The sequence below is a fragment of the Danio aesculapii genome, chromosome 1, assembly GCF_903798145.1.
Source record: "Danio aesculapii chromosome 1, fDanAes4.1, whole genome shotgun sequence".
Classification (NCBI taxonomy): Eukaryota; Metazoa; Chordata; class Actinopteri; order Cypriniformes; family Danionidae; genus Danio; species Danio aesculapii.
This window is the reverse complement of record NC_079435.1, coordinates 18,994,168-19,011,552: the sequence shown is the minus strand read 5'-3', so window position 1 is coordinate 19,011,552 and position 17,385 is coordinate 18,994,168.

The following is a 17,385-nucleotide window of genomic DNA, read 5'->3' as shown; positions in this document are numbered from 1 at the left end:
AATAAATAAGTGATTAAATAAATAAATAGATGATTCAATAAATAAGTGATTAAATAAATAAATAGATGATTCAATAAATAAGTGATTAAATAAATAAATAGATGATTCAATAAATAAGTGATTAAATAAATAAATAGATGATTCAATAAATAAGTGATTAAATAAATAAATAGATGATTCAATAAATAAGTGATTCAATAAATAAATATATGATTAAATAAATAGATGATTAATTAAATAAGTGATTAAATAAATAGATGATTAAATAAATAAATAGATGATTAAATATATGATTAAATAAATAAGTGATTAAATAAATAAATAGATGATTAAATAAATAAGTGATTAAATAAATAAATAGATGATTAAATAAGTGATTAAACAAATAGATGATTGAATAAATAAATGATTACAAGAATGATTGAATGAATAAATGATTAAATAGATGACTAAATAAATGGATGATTGAATAAATAGATTATTATATAAATAAATGATTAAATAAATAAATAGATGATTAAATAACTGAATAAATAAATGAATGATTAAATAAATAAAATTAAAATTGAATTTATCTAGAGCAGTTTCGAAAGTTCAAATTGTTGTCCATTTTGGATTCAACGTCTCTGGAAAGCACAGTGAGTGAGTGGGCACACTTGGTTGAGACACAGCCTGTGAGCGTGTGCCAGTGCATGCCAATGAGCTGCCACTGACAGACACATATTGTACCAGAGCCAACTAGGCGGAATCATGGGAACCCATGAATAGCTGCCTGGGGGCGGGTCGAGAGACCAGGATGGCAGCGCTTACAAAGCCCTATTGAGGCCAACACACCGGGCACTAGACTGGCACTGAATCAACTGACATGTGGGGTATAAAGAGTGCATGGAGGCAGGAAGCGTTATCCCTGGTACAAACCGATGAAGTAGAATGGAGTATTAGACTATACATGGTATCTGGACCTCTAGAGTGACGGTTAATGAAACAATCTCACTGCCTTTTATATTTGCTGTTTTACTCGTATACTTATTTATCACTGTGCCAAAGTTTTAAAGTTTTTCTGAGTACATATTTAAAGAGTTCACCCAATACAGACAATTCTGTTATTAATTAGTCTCAACCTCATGTTGTTCCAAACTCCTGAGACCTTCGTTCATCCGAAGGTATACAAAATACAAATTTAAAATATTTTAGGTGAAATCTAAGAGCTCCCTCATCCTCCATAGACTGACTGCCAGGTTCCCACCTTATTTAAAGTCTTAAAAGATAACCATATATATGAGCAATATCACATGGATCCCGACACGCTGTATCTCCTGAAATTATGCAAATTGAAATAAGCAATGTAAACAACAACATTCTTGCCTAAAATATACACTATTGTCCAACAGCTGCAATATTTGTCAAACTGTAGTGAGCTTATTCATCTGCTTGTCGAGTAATACACAAGGGCACGAGTGCTGTTATTGCAGAATATCACACGGCTATCAGCCAATCAGATTCAAAAACCAGACAGAACTGTTGTGTGTGTATTCATTTATAAATTTCTAACTTATATTTATATAATTAAACACTTATCTCAAACTATATATCATTTGCATCTTGAACTAAAAAATTGGGTAAAATTTAAGGGGGTAGTTACATTCCTATATCATATTTCCCCCAAATATGAATTTTTATAGGCAATTAAATCAAGTAGTTTCAAACCTTTATGAATTTCTTTTTTTTTTTTTTTTTTTTTCTGGTGAACACAAAAGAAGATATTTTGAGGAATGCTGGAGACTGGTAGTCACTGACTTCCATATTATAAGGGAAAAATGTAGTACGGAGATCTACATTTATTTATATGATATTTTGTATTCAATAGAAGAAAGAAAACTGAAACTGGTTTGGAACAAGTGATTTGTAAGTAAATGGTTTGCTAGAACTATCCCTTTATGGCAGGGGAGTCAAACTGGAGCCCTGCACATTTTAGCTCCAACCCTGATTTAACACACAAGCCTGAAGGACCCAATTAGTTGGATCAGGTGTGTTTAATTAGGATTGGGACTAAACTGTGCAGAGCTGCGGCTCTCCAAGAACTGAGTTTGACACATGCTTTACGGGGATCCTTTAATGTCCACAGCATTCTTCCATGATGCTTAAAGGTGCCTTAAAACAGTGTTGCCCAACCATGTTCCTGGAGGACCACCTGCTTTGCACATTTTCCATGTCTCCTTAACAAAACATATCTGATTCAGATCATCAGTTCATTAGCAGAGACTGAAAGACCTGTAATGGGTGTGACAGACAAAGGAGACATCAAAAACATGCAGTGCTGGTGGTCCTCCAGGAACGTGGTTGAGAAACACTGCCTTAGAATATCTGTTTTAGTCTGTGTCTATTTAACGTGCAAAGATGAAAATTGTATTTGCTTGTTTTTAATAATGGCTTTGAATCGTATGTAAATGTTAGGATTGGTGTGTGTGTGTTTCTCTTTGCATTGAGGTTTGCATGTTTTGAATCTGCTCCGTAGCAAAACACGTTGGCTAGATCTCCTTATTTGAGCAGTTCATTAACATCTCCATTCAATTGGCTTTATGAGATTAATTTCACAAAGTCGTTTTCTCATGAACATACACGTGTTGATTTCACAATGTGATTCAAATTAGAAAGTATCCAAGCACTTAGCTGCGACTTTATTTGCCCTAGCTTGTGATTTGTAATAACTCATTACAAATCATCAATCAGTAGAGAATAACTATAAGAATAGAACGTCGATTCCACTCAAAGAATCGATTTTCTATCTCAATTGCTAGAAGAAAAGCGACATATAAATCAAAGGCTCGTTTTAGCTCAAATACACGTACATCAAACGTATTGCTTACTTTTGATTTCGAATGTGTAGGTTTATCTCGCCCTCTAGTGTTTGCAAGGGATGTTACACTTGGACTTGAATTGCTTGGATTACGTTCACATTTTTTTTTCTTTCCTTTTTTTAAACCTTTTTTTTTTTTTGCAAAATATCTTTTATGGTCACCGAGGCTACAATTATTTTCTAAAAATTAAAATGAATAAATGTTTTTTACCCCCCACCCTGCTTTTTTATTTATTTATTCCACAGAAGGATGTCAAAACAAGATGTATGGGGAAAGGGGGGTAATCGACCCTTTAATACTGAGAATAGTTCACTTTATAATAATAAGGTAAATAATTAAAATAATACAGGTTATATAAATATACATTTGGTTTATACCATTGTGAACGCATAATAAATGCTTTCACCTGTCTGAAACCAGGAGATTTAGAGCACCGATATACATTGTAAGTGTTCACAAGACTATAGTTAAGTAACCTTAGATGCGTAGTTTGTATAGTCGGACCTGAAAAAGTTAATCAGAGGATACTATAGGTCAGAATACACTAAATATCTCTTGAAACACTGAAAACCTAAATAGGTTTTAGTTTTTTTTTAAATAAATACATAAATTACTGAAGCTTGTAACTACAGTAACATTACTGAAAAAGTGCACCCCTTGAACATCAATGTATAATTTGTACACTGTATGCATGTATGTGTAAATATATGTGTATTCATTTTTAATGAGAAAGTTGATTTTACAGCATAATTACTTCACTCTATAGTGTAATCTTGTTTTGAATTTACTCATGGATTTACTGTGAGTTTCAGTGCAATCAATCAATTCAATTGAATGTAATCTTGCGGAATAAAACTTTTTAAGAAAAATTAAATCCAATTTTTTTTCTACAATGTAACCCTCGAATGTTCTAAAATGACCACATTTTGTTCATTAAGCAGATGCTTTTATTCAAGGTGATTTACAAATGAGGACTAGAGAAATATTCAAGACAACAAAAGTGATAGGCCCTGGCCCAGGTCCAGGTCCTATATAGAAAAACAGAAAATAATATAGAGTGTGTTAATGTGATAGTGTTGATGAAAATAAAAACATTTAATTAATCTTTTAATAAAAAGAAACTTTAAAAAAATCGAAAGAACTGCACAAAATGGTGACCGAAAGATGCAAAAGTTCTTATGAAATATTTGAGGAAATAATTGGTATAATTTAATGTCTAATTAAATGACGTCTAAGCATGCTGTCTTTGTTCTACATATTCTCTAAACTGAAGTTGTCATAAGAAACACCCTTTAGACATTGAAGGGTTTTGTTTGTTGATGGCAGGAGCATCAGCTGTTTTGATAGTTATTGGGAATGTTATTTACTACTCACCCGAAGGCAACAACTACCCTTTAACCAAGACATGGCAGAGGTCATGGAGGAAGAGGAGCTCAGTCATGTAGCTCGAGGCTGAACATCGAATCCAATTTGTCAAAGGAAGATACAAATATCCTAAAACTGGATGTCGTGAGAAGATTAGTGATAGGGAAATCGCTGGCAATTCTTTTGAAGATCCATTAGGGATTCAATTATATTTTTACTGGATTTAGGTATACGGTCAAGTTAAATGGTAATATTTAAAAAGAACCTATCATGAAAATCTACATTTGTAAGCTGTTTGGACAGAACTGTGTGCATGTGTGTCCACTCTCATACTGGAGTGATAGAAACACAACAAGACTCTTTAAAAAAAAAAAAAAAATGCTGATGTTAAAATAGGATCCAAATCCCAGTGATTTTGAGGCCCACCGCAACGTGACGTAGGAGTGCGGTTTTCCTCGCCCACCAAATTGATTAACAAGTGCCATGTCTCCATTACAACATGTCTACAGAACATTTTTTTTTTTTTTTTTTGCAAATAAACTTGGATTAAAACATGTTGCATCACAGCTGCACCTCAATAATTAATTTTATAAGTTTAAAGCATTTTTAAAACAGAGCATGTTTGTAATAAAGTGAGTAAAATCGCCATATAATTGGTGAACACTATAATCACCACGGCCGCAGTAAACACACGTTTGTGTGTGTGTGTACTGCAAAATCCATTTGTGTGTGACTCATCGTTAGGGCATGAGAGTTAATTTTGGTAAAATCATCACTAAAATCTAATATGTGAAATAAAAAATTATATATTTTTAACTTGTATTTAATGTTTAAAATGCAAATCCAATTAGATTCACTTTATTTGGTAAACAAAGCAAGTCTATAATATAATATATCTACTAAAAGACAAAATATTTCTGTACAAACTGCATTGTACATAAATCAGATGAACATTTTCATATTAGTCAATAATTTTACTGTAATTAATTTAAACACTGAATAAATATAGATTTACTCAAGTAAATAAACAGAATTAATGTTGAGCTAAAAATCTGCAGAAAACCTGCGGAATTCTGCACGTGCAGATTCCGTGTGGGCTTACTCATCATTTCAGAAAGGCTTGAATAAACTCCACCACATACAATAAATTTAACTTACTTAGTATTTTTGACTAGTTACCTTATTTTAGGTTCATCCGTGTCTGTCTCTATCACTCACGACGTATATCTGACATAACGCATGAGAAGCAGACGCACGTCGGAGCGGTAGGAGGAGAAAAGCAGCTCACTGAACTCAGACACCGAAATGGGCTTATTCTGGATGCTAAAATAAATTATGTCATGAGCATTTTGAGCTGAAACTTCACATACAGACATCAGGCACCAAAGTCTTATCTTACGTCTTGTAAAAGAGGTTAAATAGGTGCCCTTTTAAAGATCTGATCACATTTGTTCCAGTTTGAAAATAAATATTGTCATTTAGAGAGATTCTTTTCCAGAAACTGTTTCAAATAATATATTTATTTTAATAAAAAACCCAGGGTTATTCCACCAAATACTGATTAAATAAGCATCTCTGAAGAACATGCATTGTAATTTAAGAATTAATATGAACACATCTGAAAACATTGCGCCATACATACTGCCCTGTTAAGCATTTAATTTTCAATTGGCTACAGAACAAACCACTGTTGTCCAGTGACTTTCCAAATTAACTCAGCTTGCTCAGTTAAAGAACATAGCATTGTGTTATTTAAGAATGAATATGAACACATCTGAAAACATGGCAGCTTATTATATAGCCTATGATATATATTATTTTATGCAACAACGTTTTTGGGAGAAACGGACAGTTTTAAATGTTGTTTTTTTCTAATAGCTTTAGGTATTTGTAAATTGATTGATAGATAGATGTCAAGAACTTTTGGTTCCCATAAAATTAACGTGTTCTTCAATCTTCTTCGACCATGTTACCTCTAGGTGGCAGCAAAATACACCTTGTGGCCTGGTGGCCTCGTATTTTTAGGGATGTAAACAGTAACAATGGTCCCAACGTATTTTCTGTTTTACAGTTTTAATTTTTATAGCTTCCGAGAATCCAAAAAGAGCCAAATATTAATTAGTAATATTATGATAGCTGTTTTAACATTAAGTTATGATTGAATTGCCTCTTGTTACAGTTATGAAATAGTTTGATAACTAGCAGGACATGTTCATGCGCCAATGACATGACCACATTCAAATGGTAAGTATAACTATGTAATGTTTTACCTGTATTAGCAGTGTCTAGACAGCTTTAGATATTATAGAGATTCTTCTTCGCCATTTTCCTCTCATTTGGAGCTGTGCTGATCGCTATGATCCATCAAGTGAATCACTGATCTTCCTTTTCAAGCCCTAGAGAAGATATATGAAGTTTCCATGGTTTCAGTGCAACAAAAGCAGAGATTATTCAGATGTTCCTACACAAGGCAGTAATTGTCTTCAATATATTTATAACTGAATGAGTTGAGTCAAGGATGCTCTCTACACTGCATGTACTGTATTTACTGGAAAAGAAAATATTTTTTCTTAGAATACTAAACTATCGCTGTTTTAATACTTTATTGCAGTGTTTCTTTATATTGATTTCTTTTCTAAAGCTGGATCTATATTGCCATTTGTTTGTTTTTATTAACAGCGCATGTTCCTGCTTGAAAAGTGCAATTAGCTACTCAAATTAGATGGGAATGAGAGACTAATCAATGTGGGTAAACAGGTGCAAAAATGGTCCTTTTCACAACACAAAACCAGAGATATTTAACAGAGGATGGCTTTTTAATGTCCCTCAAATAATTGGTTGTTTGCTGGCCCTTAGAGGACACTTCACTCCAGACATTTCACAGTCAAGCCTGTGGCATTACTTACAGCTAGAGAACAGTTGCATAACATCCTCATGGCCTCTTTTGCTAATGAAGAGATGCGAACACTGAGCTCTTTGACTTTTTTTTTTTTTTACTGATGTCAATCTCTCTCTCTACAGGACAAAGAGATCTGCATTCATATGCATGTGCTGTAAACTGCATTATAGTCAGGTCAGTTAGCAGCTCCAGAGTTGCTTCTTAAAAATGTAAGGATAACATTTCACATTGCAGCTTGCACGTTAGTCATGTTTATTAGTCTACGTTGATTCGTTTTATATATATATATATATATATATATATATATATATATATATATATATATATATATATATATATATATATATATATATATATATAAATATATATATATATATATATATATATATATATATATATATATATATATATATATATATATATTTATAGAAATACACAGTGCATAATGAGATTAAAAAGTGCTGTACCCTATACTGATTTCTTATTTTTTTGTATATTTATCACACTTTTTCATATCCTCAAACAAGTTGAAATATTAATCAAAGCTAACACAAGTAAACACATCATGCAGTTTTGAAATGAATGTTTTTATTATTAAGGGAAAACAAAATACAAAACTACATAGCCCTGTGTGAAAAAGTGTTTGCCCCTTAAACCTTATAACCGGTTGGGCCACCCTTAGCAGCAACAACTGCCATCAAATGTTATCAGTAACTTGCAAAGAGTCTGTTGCAGCGCTATGGAGGAATTTAGGCCAATTAATCTTTTTATAATTGTTGTAATTCAGCCACATTTCGGGCATGGAGCTCCTCTTTTTAAAGTCATACCACAGCATCTCAATTAGATTCAGCTCAGGACTTTGACTGGGCCACTCCAAATCTTGTTTTTTGTTTTTCTTCAGACATTCAGAAGTGAAATTGCTGCTGTCCTTTTATCATTGTCCTGCTGCAGAACCCAAGTTCGCTTCAGCTTGAGGTCACAGAACAGACCAGACAGGTCAGACATTCTCCTTCAGGATATTTTGGTACACAACCAAATTCATGGTTCCATTAATCAAAGCAAGTCTTTCAGATACTGAAGCAGCTAAACACCCCCAGACTATCGCACTACCACTACCACAACCACATTTTACGGTTTCTGAAATGCAGTGTTACTTTTACAACAGTTCAACTTTTGTCTTGTCAGTCCACAGATTATTTTCCCAAAAGTCTTGGGAATCATCAAGGTGTTTACTGGCAAAATATAAGACAAGCTTGTATGTTTTTTTCCTCAGCAATGGTTTTCATCTTGGAACTCTGCCATACTAACCATTTTCTCTCTGTTATGGTGGAGTCATGAACACTCAACTTAACTAAGGCAAGTGAAGCCTGCAGTTCTTGGGATGTTGTTGTTGTTGTGGGCTCTTTTGTGACCTCTTGGATGAGTTGTCTCTAAACTCTTGGGGTAATTTTTGCCAGCTGGCCACTCCTGGCAAGGTTTTTCATGTTTCATGTTTTTTTTTTTTTTTCTTCGTCTGTGGTCAATGGCTCTCAATTCTCAGTTGTTTTTGAATTCCTTTGTATATCGACATGATTTAGCTTTTGAAGATCTTTTTTGGCCTACTTTGTGAGGCAAGTCCAATTTAAGTGATTTCTTAATTTCTTTCACACATGGCTATGTAGTTTGAAATTTAGTTTTTTCCCTTAATAACCTTCTTTTAATTCTCTAGATCAGAAGCTTCATTTTGACTAATATTTAAATTTAATGATCTCAAACAAACATGCAAATACCACTCTCTTACTGTGTGTGTGCATATACATACATGCATATACACACACACACACACACATACACACACACACACACACACACACACACACACACACAAACACACACACACACACACACACACACATATATATATATATATATATATATATATATATATATATATATATATATATATATATATAATTGAATATTAAAATTTTTGCAATCATTATAATACATTATTATAATTACTAATTTTATATGCAATTAAAGCATAATATGCTAATTGCATGCTTTTAATTTAAAAAAGGTATGAGCATAATTAAAGAAAGAAAAATGACAAAAGAATAGTGGGGCACTTAGCAATCGTTTATCTACATTTTTTAACTGTTTGTTGAAAAATAAGCTATTTTGAATTGCACCTTTATAAACGTACTGTTACAATTTAAAGGTGACACTTTACAGAGCTGTTTAAAGTCATTGTATGTAACGGTGCTTAGTTCCTGCAAACGACAGGATGCATCTGGATGTTTCAACTGATTTTATGTAAAAATAGATTTAAATTCAATGCTCTTTTTGTGGGTTATATGAAGCAGATGTTTTACTGTTGTGTACTGCACAAGATATCCCTCTGAATGATTCAGTCAAAAATTTGGATATCTCTCTCACACAAAGATTTGCCAACCTTTCTGGTAAATGAAATAGCAAGTGAGTGAAATTTGGGCAAACCTGCTTTTGATAGCAGAAAAAAATACAAAAACTTGATTGCAATCGTTTTTATAATGTAGTAATCCATGTATACATGCAGTATGTTTATATGATGATTTCCATCAACAGAAAATTATTTATCTGTAAAAATTTAATGGTTCAGCAATCATGAAATGGCTTGGTAAACTGAAGACCCATGAGATGTAGGTTTTTTTTTTTTTTTTTGAGAGCAGTATAGGTGTCTAAACATACATCCTTGTAGAATGGAGAGTTAACATTGATTTGATAGAACTTGTTTTTATAAATTTAGATCAGCTTATAGAACTACAATAGACATTATTATATTATTATCATTGTTTTAGATGAACTTACCTTTAGCCTACTTGGGAGGGAAATGGGCTGTAGTATCTTACAATGTAAAATACCAAATTTTTTTGCATGAATCTAATGTTCTTTTTTCTTACAGTATTCTTTAGAAATTTGATATTGAATATTAGTTGTCACGATTCATAACCTGCACATACTGTATGTGGTGGGTTTTCCTCTGTCATCTGAGATGGTTTGGAGATCTTGGCGGGCTGGAGAATAACAGCAGTTATTTGTGAGGCGCACAGCTGCCGAACCATCTGCTGTGTGACAGACAGGTCTGCTAGAAAAATATGAACGGCAATGCAAAGTCATTAGTTCGGGGTGAGTGTGGCTAATATACACTGATATGACACCAGCTACACCAAAACCAAACACACTGGTATTCATAACCGGCATGACTCAGATGAACAGCAGGTTTTTGTCTGGATCAGTGTAGGAGGTCCAGCCGACAAATCTGAACTGGTATGGTTAGATTGACATTTAACAACACCGCATGCTGAATAAAATTACTTGTGTTTTATGTGGATACATTAAAGCTCTGTATTTTAGGGATATGTCAGAAATATTTTGACAGAGAGGCTTTCCTTTCTTCTTTAAAGCCCTGAAAATCTAATTAAACCCAATAAGATTTGGTGGTGACCAATACTTTGTCTTTTTTTTTTTTTTTTAATCTATTCATACAGCGTTTAATGTGCATTTAATGTGTGAAATCTCCCAGAAGATTTTTTTTAAACGTAAATCCACTAAATCCCCTCTTTGTTCAAACTGTCCATGTGTTTTCCTCACAGATTAAACGGAACTTAAACTTTTGTCTTTATTTCTTCACTCATGTTGTTTTAAACTTGTTGTAAACATTCTCTCTTCTGTGAAAGCTCTCTTTCAAAATATTGAAATAAAGTTTTTGAGCATTTACCTACCCTCAAATTGTTTCAGAACCACAAGACTTAATTAATAATTATGGTTACCTCACCGTTTCTGATCCCCTTTAACTTCCATAGTACAATAATTTTGAATGCTATGAAAGTCAGTGGACACCAGCAACTGTTTGGTTTCCTATTTTTAATTAAAAAACGTTTCATGCTTAGCAGTTGGAACAAATTTGAGAGTAATCAAATGATGACAGAATTTTCAGTTTTGGTTGAACTTTCCATTTAATGTATCAGTGTTTTTTGGGTAGAAATCAACCCCACTAACCTTTATTTGTTCAAAATATAGTTAAATTGGGTGGGAAAATGCTTGAAGGTGCACTAAGCAATTGAAAAATGGAAAAAAAGAGCATGGAAATTACTGCCGTGAGCCTTAAACGCCATTTTCTTTGTTCTCATGTTATCCTGTGAGTGTATAATCCTGTGAAAAAACAGGCCAATCAGAACAAAGCACTGACTCTGATCCACACGGGATCCTTAATATGCACCCCTACCAGGCTGCGTTTGATTGGCCATATTTCCTACAACAATTATATTTCTTGCCTTATTATTAAGTTTATCTAAGGCCCTATTTACACTGTCAGGTCTTCATGCCCAGTTCCGATTTGTTGCCTATATCAGATTTTTTTTTTTTTGCCTGTCCGTTTACACCGTCTTTCAATTGTGACCCATATCCGATTCATGTGTTTACACTTGCCATACAATTTACAACGTCACACATGCGTAAAGGCTGGTTCTAGCATCAGCGCCACACTAGCCACGGTGGAAGAAATTGTCTTGCTAGCTCTAAAGTGACGTTGGTGAAGTAGCAACAGTTACTGCTGTTCTGACGTCAGCTGTAGATGTGAATGAATGGCGGAAGAAAGTAGTTCCTTATACAAAAGGATTTTGACACTCTCAGTGTTTGATTTTCTTTCTTTTTTTATATCTGATTATGCCGTTAAACTGTTGTATGAATGCAATATAACACTCGTAGCAGTGTGATATGCCTGTATATCATCACTGGTGGGACACTAAGGCAACGCACGCCTCCCACCAGTGCCAATATACAGCCACATTGCATTGCTACTCGTGTGATATTGCTGATATTGTGATATTAATGCACATCTATGCATCATGCCCTTTTTGCTGTTACTGGGATTTTTACGAAGTGAAAGGTGCCAATATTTAATAACATTGTATTTAAATTAATCACATTGTATTTTATGTTATTTTATTAATGTTATTATTCTGTGCTTCTATTTTAGGTGTGACTTAACATTCTGTAAGGGGTCTACAGATGAAAAATAGCCATTCTGAGCTAATTCTGGCACATTTTAAATAAACTAAACTAAAAAAAATAAATAAACTGTAAAAGACTTATCTATTTATACACAGTTTGATAATAAATTTTGCCTGTGGTTTCATATACAACTTTAAATACATCTCTGTCTGCCCCTATTGTAGAGTATAAATCTACGGATCTAAAGTCTAAGGTTCTAAATGGGATTATAAATCCATTTCTGGAAAATCTTGGCAATTACCTAAACCTATCTAAACAGTTACCTAATGTAACAAACTGAATCAATGCATGCTATTGCTCTTTAACTATTATAAAGGTTTTACCCCCTTTTTAAAAAGCTTTAATATCCACAAAACCTACCTATAGTATAGTACCTATAGTATAGTACATATAGTCATAGTATTGTCACACTTTATTTTAATGGTCCGTTTGTTGCATTTAAGTTGCATTATATCTACATGCCAACTAATTCTCATTAGATTATAAGTAGACTGTTAGGTTGGGGTTAGTGAAAGTTAACATGTACTTGCAAAGTTTCTTAGAGTCAGTTAAATGTCTAATGATTGTCTGTATCAACAGATATTAAGCAGACAGTCTACTAATACTCAAATGGACCATCAAAATAAAATGTAACCCATAGTATTTTAATATTTAAAAATTCCAGTGATTTACATATAAGCGATCCCAAAGTTTTCAACGTGGTCTAGTTTGTCTGAGTGTGTTTGTTTTGAACATGATCTTCGTCTCTCAGCCGGGTTCTGAATGTCTGGGGTGAATGTATGCTGACTAACCCAGCTGATGGACTGTTTACAGTATCATTTTACAGCATGCTTTAGAGGCATGGGGTGAGAACAGCGTGAACCTGTTAGCTCTGACGCTAGTAATCATCCAGCACGTCTGCGTTACCCTTTTCACTTTCTCTTGCTGTTTTTGATTAAAGAATAACGAAAGCTTTCTTTTGGAGCACTTCTAGTGCTCTCTGTATCGGATGATTATTTACTGATACACATGAGTGTGTTTAGTATCAGTGGTTTATTTGGAGTTAGACTGTGGAGTGTGACCTGTCGATGGTATGAAAGTGTTTTCTGATGCCTGTTCTGTTGCTGTTAGAAATCTGGAGGTTGATCACGTCTACTGTTACAGCACTACTGATTTGTGCTGTCAACTGTCATGTTGCCGTCTTGAAGATCATTCAGATTGCTAATAAAATTATAATAAACTGTATCTTAGGGCAGCATGGTGGTGCAGTGGGTATCGTCCCTTCACAGCAAGAAGGTCACTGGTTCAAGCCTACATGTTCTGCTCGAGTTTGCATGTTCTCCCCAAGTTTTGCATGGATTTCCTCCAGGTGCTCCGGATTCCCCCACAGTCCAAAGACAGGTGCTATAGGTGAAGTGGGTAAGCTAAAATTGGCTGTAGTGTATGTGTGTGAATGAGATTGCATGGGTGTTTCCAAGTGATGGGTTGCAGCTGGAAGGGCATCTGCTGCGTAAAACATATACTAAATAAGTTGGCAGTTTATTCCGCTGTGGCGACCCCTAATTTATAAAGGGACTAAGCTGAACCAATAAATGTTTTACTGTACCAGATCCTAATAAGGTGCCATGAATTGACTTTGATATTTTGATATTGTCTCTCATCTACTTGACGATACAAAACACTGGGCATTTTTTTGCTACAATTTAGTTATTTGTAGTCTTTAATTACATTCTGTAATAATAAATGGTGATTTATTACAAGCGAGCAGCGTGACACATTTACAACGCCACCTATTGCAGTGTGGGGGTGTTTGAGTGTTCATAAATAGTATACCAACATTAGTTTATACTTATTGCCATCAAACAATAACAAAAAAGAACATAATTTGAAGTATACTGGAGCCTTAAGAAATAAAGGTACAATGGTTGTCATGGTGCATACCTTTGCAAAAGGTGTGCCTTTGTACATTGTGTAATTATAAACGGTACGCAATGTACAAACTACATTTTAGTGCTTTTGAAAGGGTAACATTCAGTAACGGCTTTTTATTAGTTAATCAGCAAATAAAAAAATAGTTTTTGGTGCCAAGTATAAATATCATGTCTATAAATACACTATAAACACTATATTCCATGGTCTGTTATTGATAAAATAAAAAATATTGGAAAATATTGATATTAATTAACTACGGATAATTGAGCTTTGCCAACACAACAACAATTTATCTGAAGAAACTCAATTTGTTTATATAAAAAAAAAAAATTCATATAAAAAAGTATATCATTTAAATTACTGATTTTAATTCTGAACTTTTTTTTTGTTTATAATTTTTATAAATTCAGAATTTCTTTTGTTTTTGTTTAACTTTTAAAATGAAGAAATTATGTGTCTGGGACAATAGTATTTATACTGTAAAATGTATTTGTATACATAAAAAATAATTAACAAAGACCAAAATTTGACAAAATGGTAAAAGTTTGACTCGATCTTACAAAGAAATTCCACGTAAAATATGTTTGTTTTAACAAAAAAAGGATCAACCCCTTGAACAAAGTCTGTGAAGTTGAGGTCAAGTTAATATAACTCAACTGAAAAAAACTAAACAGTTTTACTAAACCCGAAGCTTTCTAAATACAATCTACACATGATCTCTAATATTAAACCACAAAACAAAAATTTTGATCAAACCTTTACTAGATTCCTTATGTGTAGGGAGTCTTTGAACTCGCTCTTAAGTTAGCTCCTCTCCGGTTCTGATGAAAGACCTGAGATGAGGATGGAGATGAATTGTTTGAGTCCATCACCGTCACTGCAGGCTTCCTTCCTCTAATTCAGTGAGGAGGATATGCGCTATGCTATTGCAGACACACCCAAAGAGAGACGGGATGGAAGGACAGACGCCGCTGTCACCTCACCAATAACACTAATGCCTAAGAATAGCAGTGCAGTACACCCAGAATGCTGTGTGCAGAGAAAGTATTATTTACCAATATAACTAACCCTATTCTTTACCAAATTTACCCATTAGGGGAGTTTACCTGTTAAGAAATTTGATGCTACCACGTGGTTCCAATTTTTTAAAGCTTTCACCAAGTTATATTTAGAGCCTTGCCCTGTTATTAATTATTCTTTTATCTGCTTTTATCTGTTTATGCCATCAATAGATATAATTTCTATTATCTTTCGAAAAATGTCTATTATTTTAAATTAAGTTTAATGCACTTGTAAAAATAAAGGTTCAAGATGGTAGAATTTGCAGTGATGCCACCTTTTTTGTTCACAAAAGAATGTAGAACCGCGTTTCATTATACCGTAAATACATTTTTTTTGTTGAAGGAAAAGTTTCAATGGATATTACATTTTTTTTCATAGAACTATCAGTGCCAGAAAAACAACAACAAAAAAACTTTTGAGTGTATTTACTGCCACATTTTTAAATCCGTACTTGTCTGAAAATCATTTTATTATTATCACCTTATTATTATTTTATTTTCAACTTGCAACAGGTACAGTATCCATGCATGTGACACTCCCTGTCACAACACGTTTTTGATATCTTTCTTAAAATGTATAAATTTGCAGTGGCACAGTTGGTAGTGCTGTCGCCTCACAGCAAGAAGGTCGCTGGTTCGAGCCTCTGCTGAGTTGGCGTTTCTGTGTGGAGTTTGCATGTTCTCCCTGCGTTTGCGTGGGTTTCCCCCACAGTCCAAAGACATGCAGTACAGGTGAATTGGGTAGGCTAAAATTGTCCGTAATGTATGAGTGTATGTGTGAATGAGTGTGTGTGGATGTATCCCAGAGATGGGTTGCGGCTGGAAGGGCATCCGCTGCGTAAAAAAAAGTGCTGGATAAGTTGGCAGTTCATTTTGCTGTGGCGACCCTGGATTAATAAAGGGAATAAGCTGAAAAGAAAATGAATGAATGAAAAATGTCTAAATTAAAGTTCTTCATGGCTTTTAAATCAGTAATTATTAAATAAGTAAAAATCCTTTCAAAGCAATGTTATTATTGATTTTTCACAGTGAACCGTCACTTTCAGTCACTACAACAAGTATTTGATTCCAAAACCATTTAAATAATTTCATTCAAAATTATTCCCACCTTTTTAATCTGCCAAAAAAAAAAAAAAACTTTATTTATTTTTATATCTTAAAGGTGCAGTAAGTGATTGTCTTCAGAAACATTTTTATTGTGCTGGTTGAAAGATTGATGAATTTAATATTTAAATTAAATGATCTAAATGTATTTATATGTATTTTCAAATTCTGAGGCATAAAAATATTCGTCCAACTTGGGCCGATAATTCCCATAAACCCATATTCCCCATATGGGGAATTTCCCCACGTGATAAATCCCCGCTTCACTAATTTTATTCATATTATGCCTGAGTTTTTATTATATTTACATGATTTTTACCAGCAGCTGTCCCTAGCATGTGATGTTTTGACTTTGAAACAGTGAATCATTTTGCGAAGCAAAAAATACTCTCTTATCATGGCTCAAAATATTATTTGGATATAACTGTAAAACATGTTGGCACAGCAACACAAAGTGTGCTTTAAAAAAAGATAAAACACATTAGTTTACACTATCAGAAATAATCAACATAGGCTCATTCTGAAAATGTAGCCCTATATACTGTATGTTTTTGGAGATCGCGAATTATGTAGCCAGAAGTACGTATGGCTGCATTTCATCTTTAAAATGAACACTACGGGGCGATATGACGCAGTTCCTTTTCGCGCTTACCAGCTGACTGCATAAATTCATATGGACGGCTTTCTTGTTTTTTTTTTGCAGTTGGTCCAGTGGCTCGCCATGTACGCCGGTGGACTTGAGACGCAGAAGTTGACCACGAAGATAGGGTTTGAGTCCGGTGAAGAATGGTTCTAGAAAGCAGATAAGACAAAAACAACAAGCCAAAAAATAAAATAAGCAATAAATAACAGGGTGAGAATGTGGTAAAATCTGAAAACGTGGTAGAAATTAGGCGAGGGCTTTTCTTTTTCTGGATTGCTTTTGAAAATTGTTGGTTGCGTTTAGGGGAGTGGATGGACAGGTCAATCAATACAATTGGTTGGGTTTAGGGAAGGAGGAGGGTGGGTCAGTCAATTAGTCGGTCATTTAGTCAGTCAAACAGTCAGTTGACAGTGGCCTCTGATGGGTCTACACGAGAACAGCAGGTGCGAATGTTGCTCGCAAGAGAAATTTTTGATCTGAAAAAGCATACAGCGGGCTCTGGTGGATTCT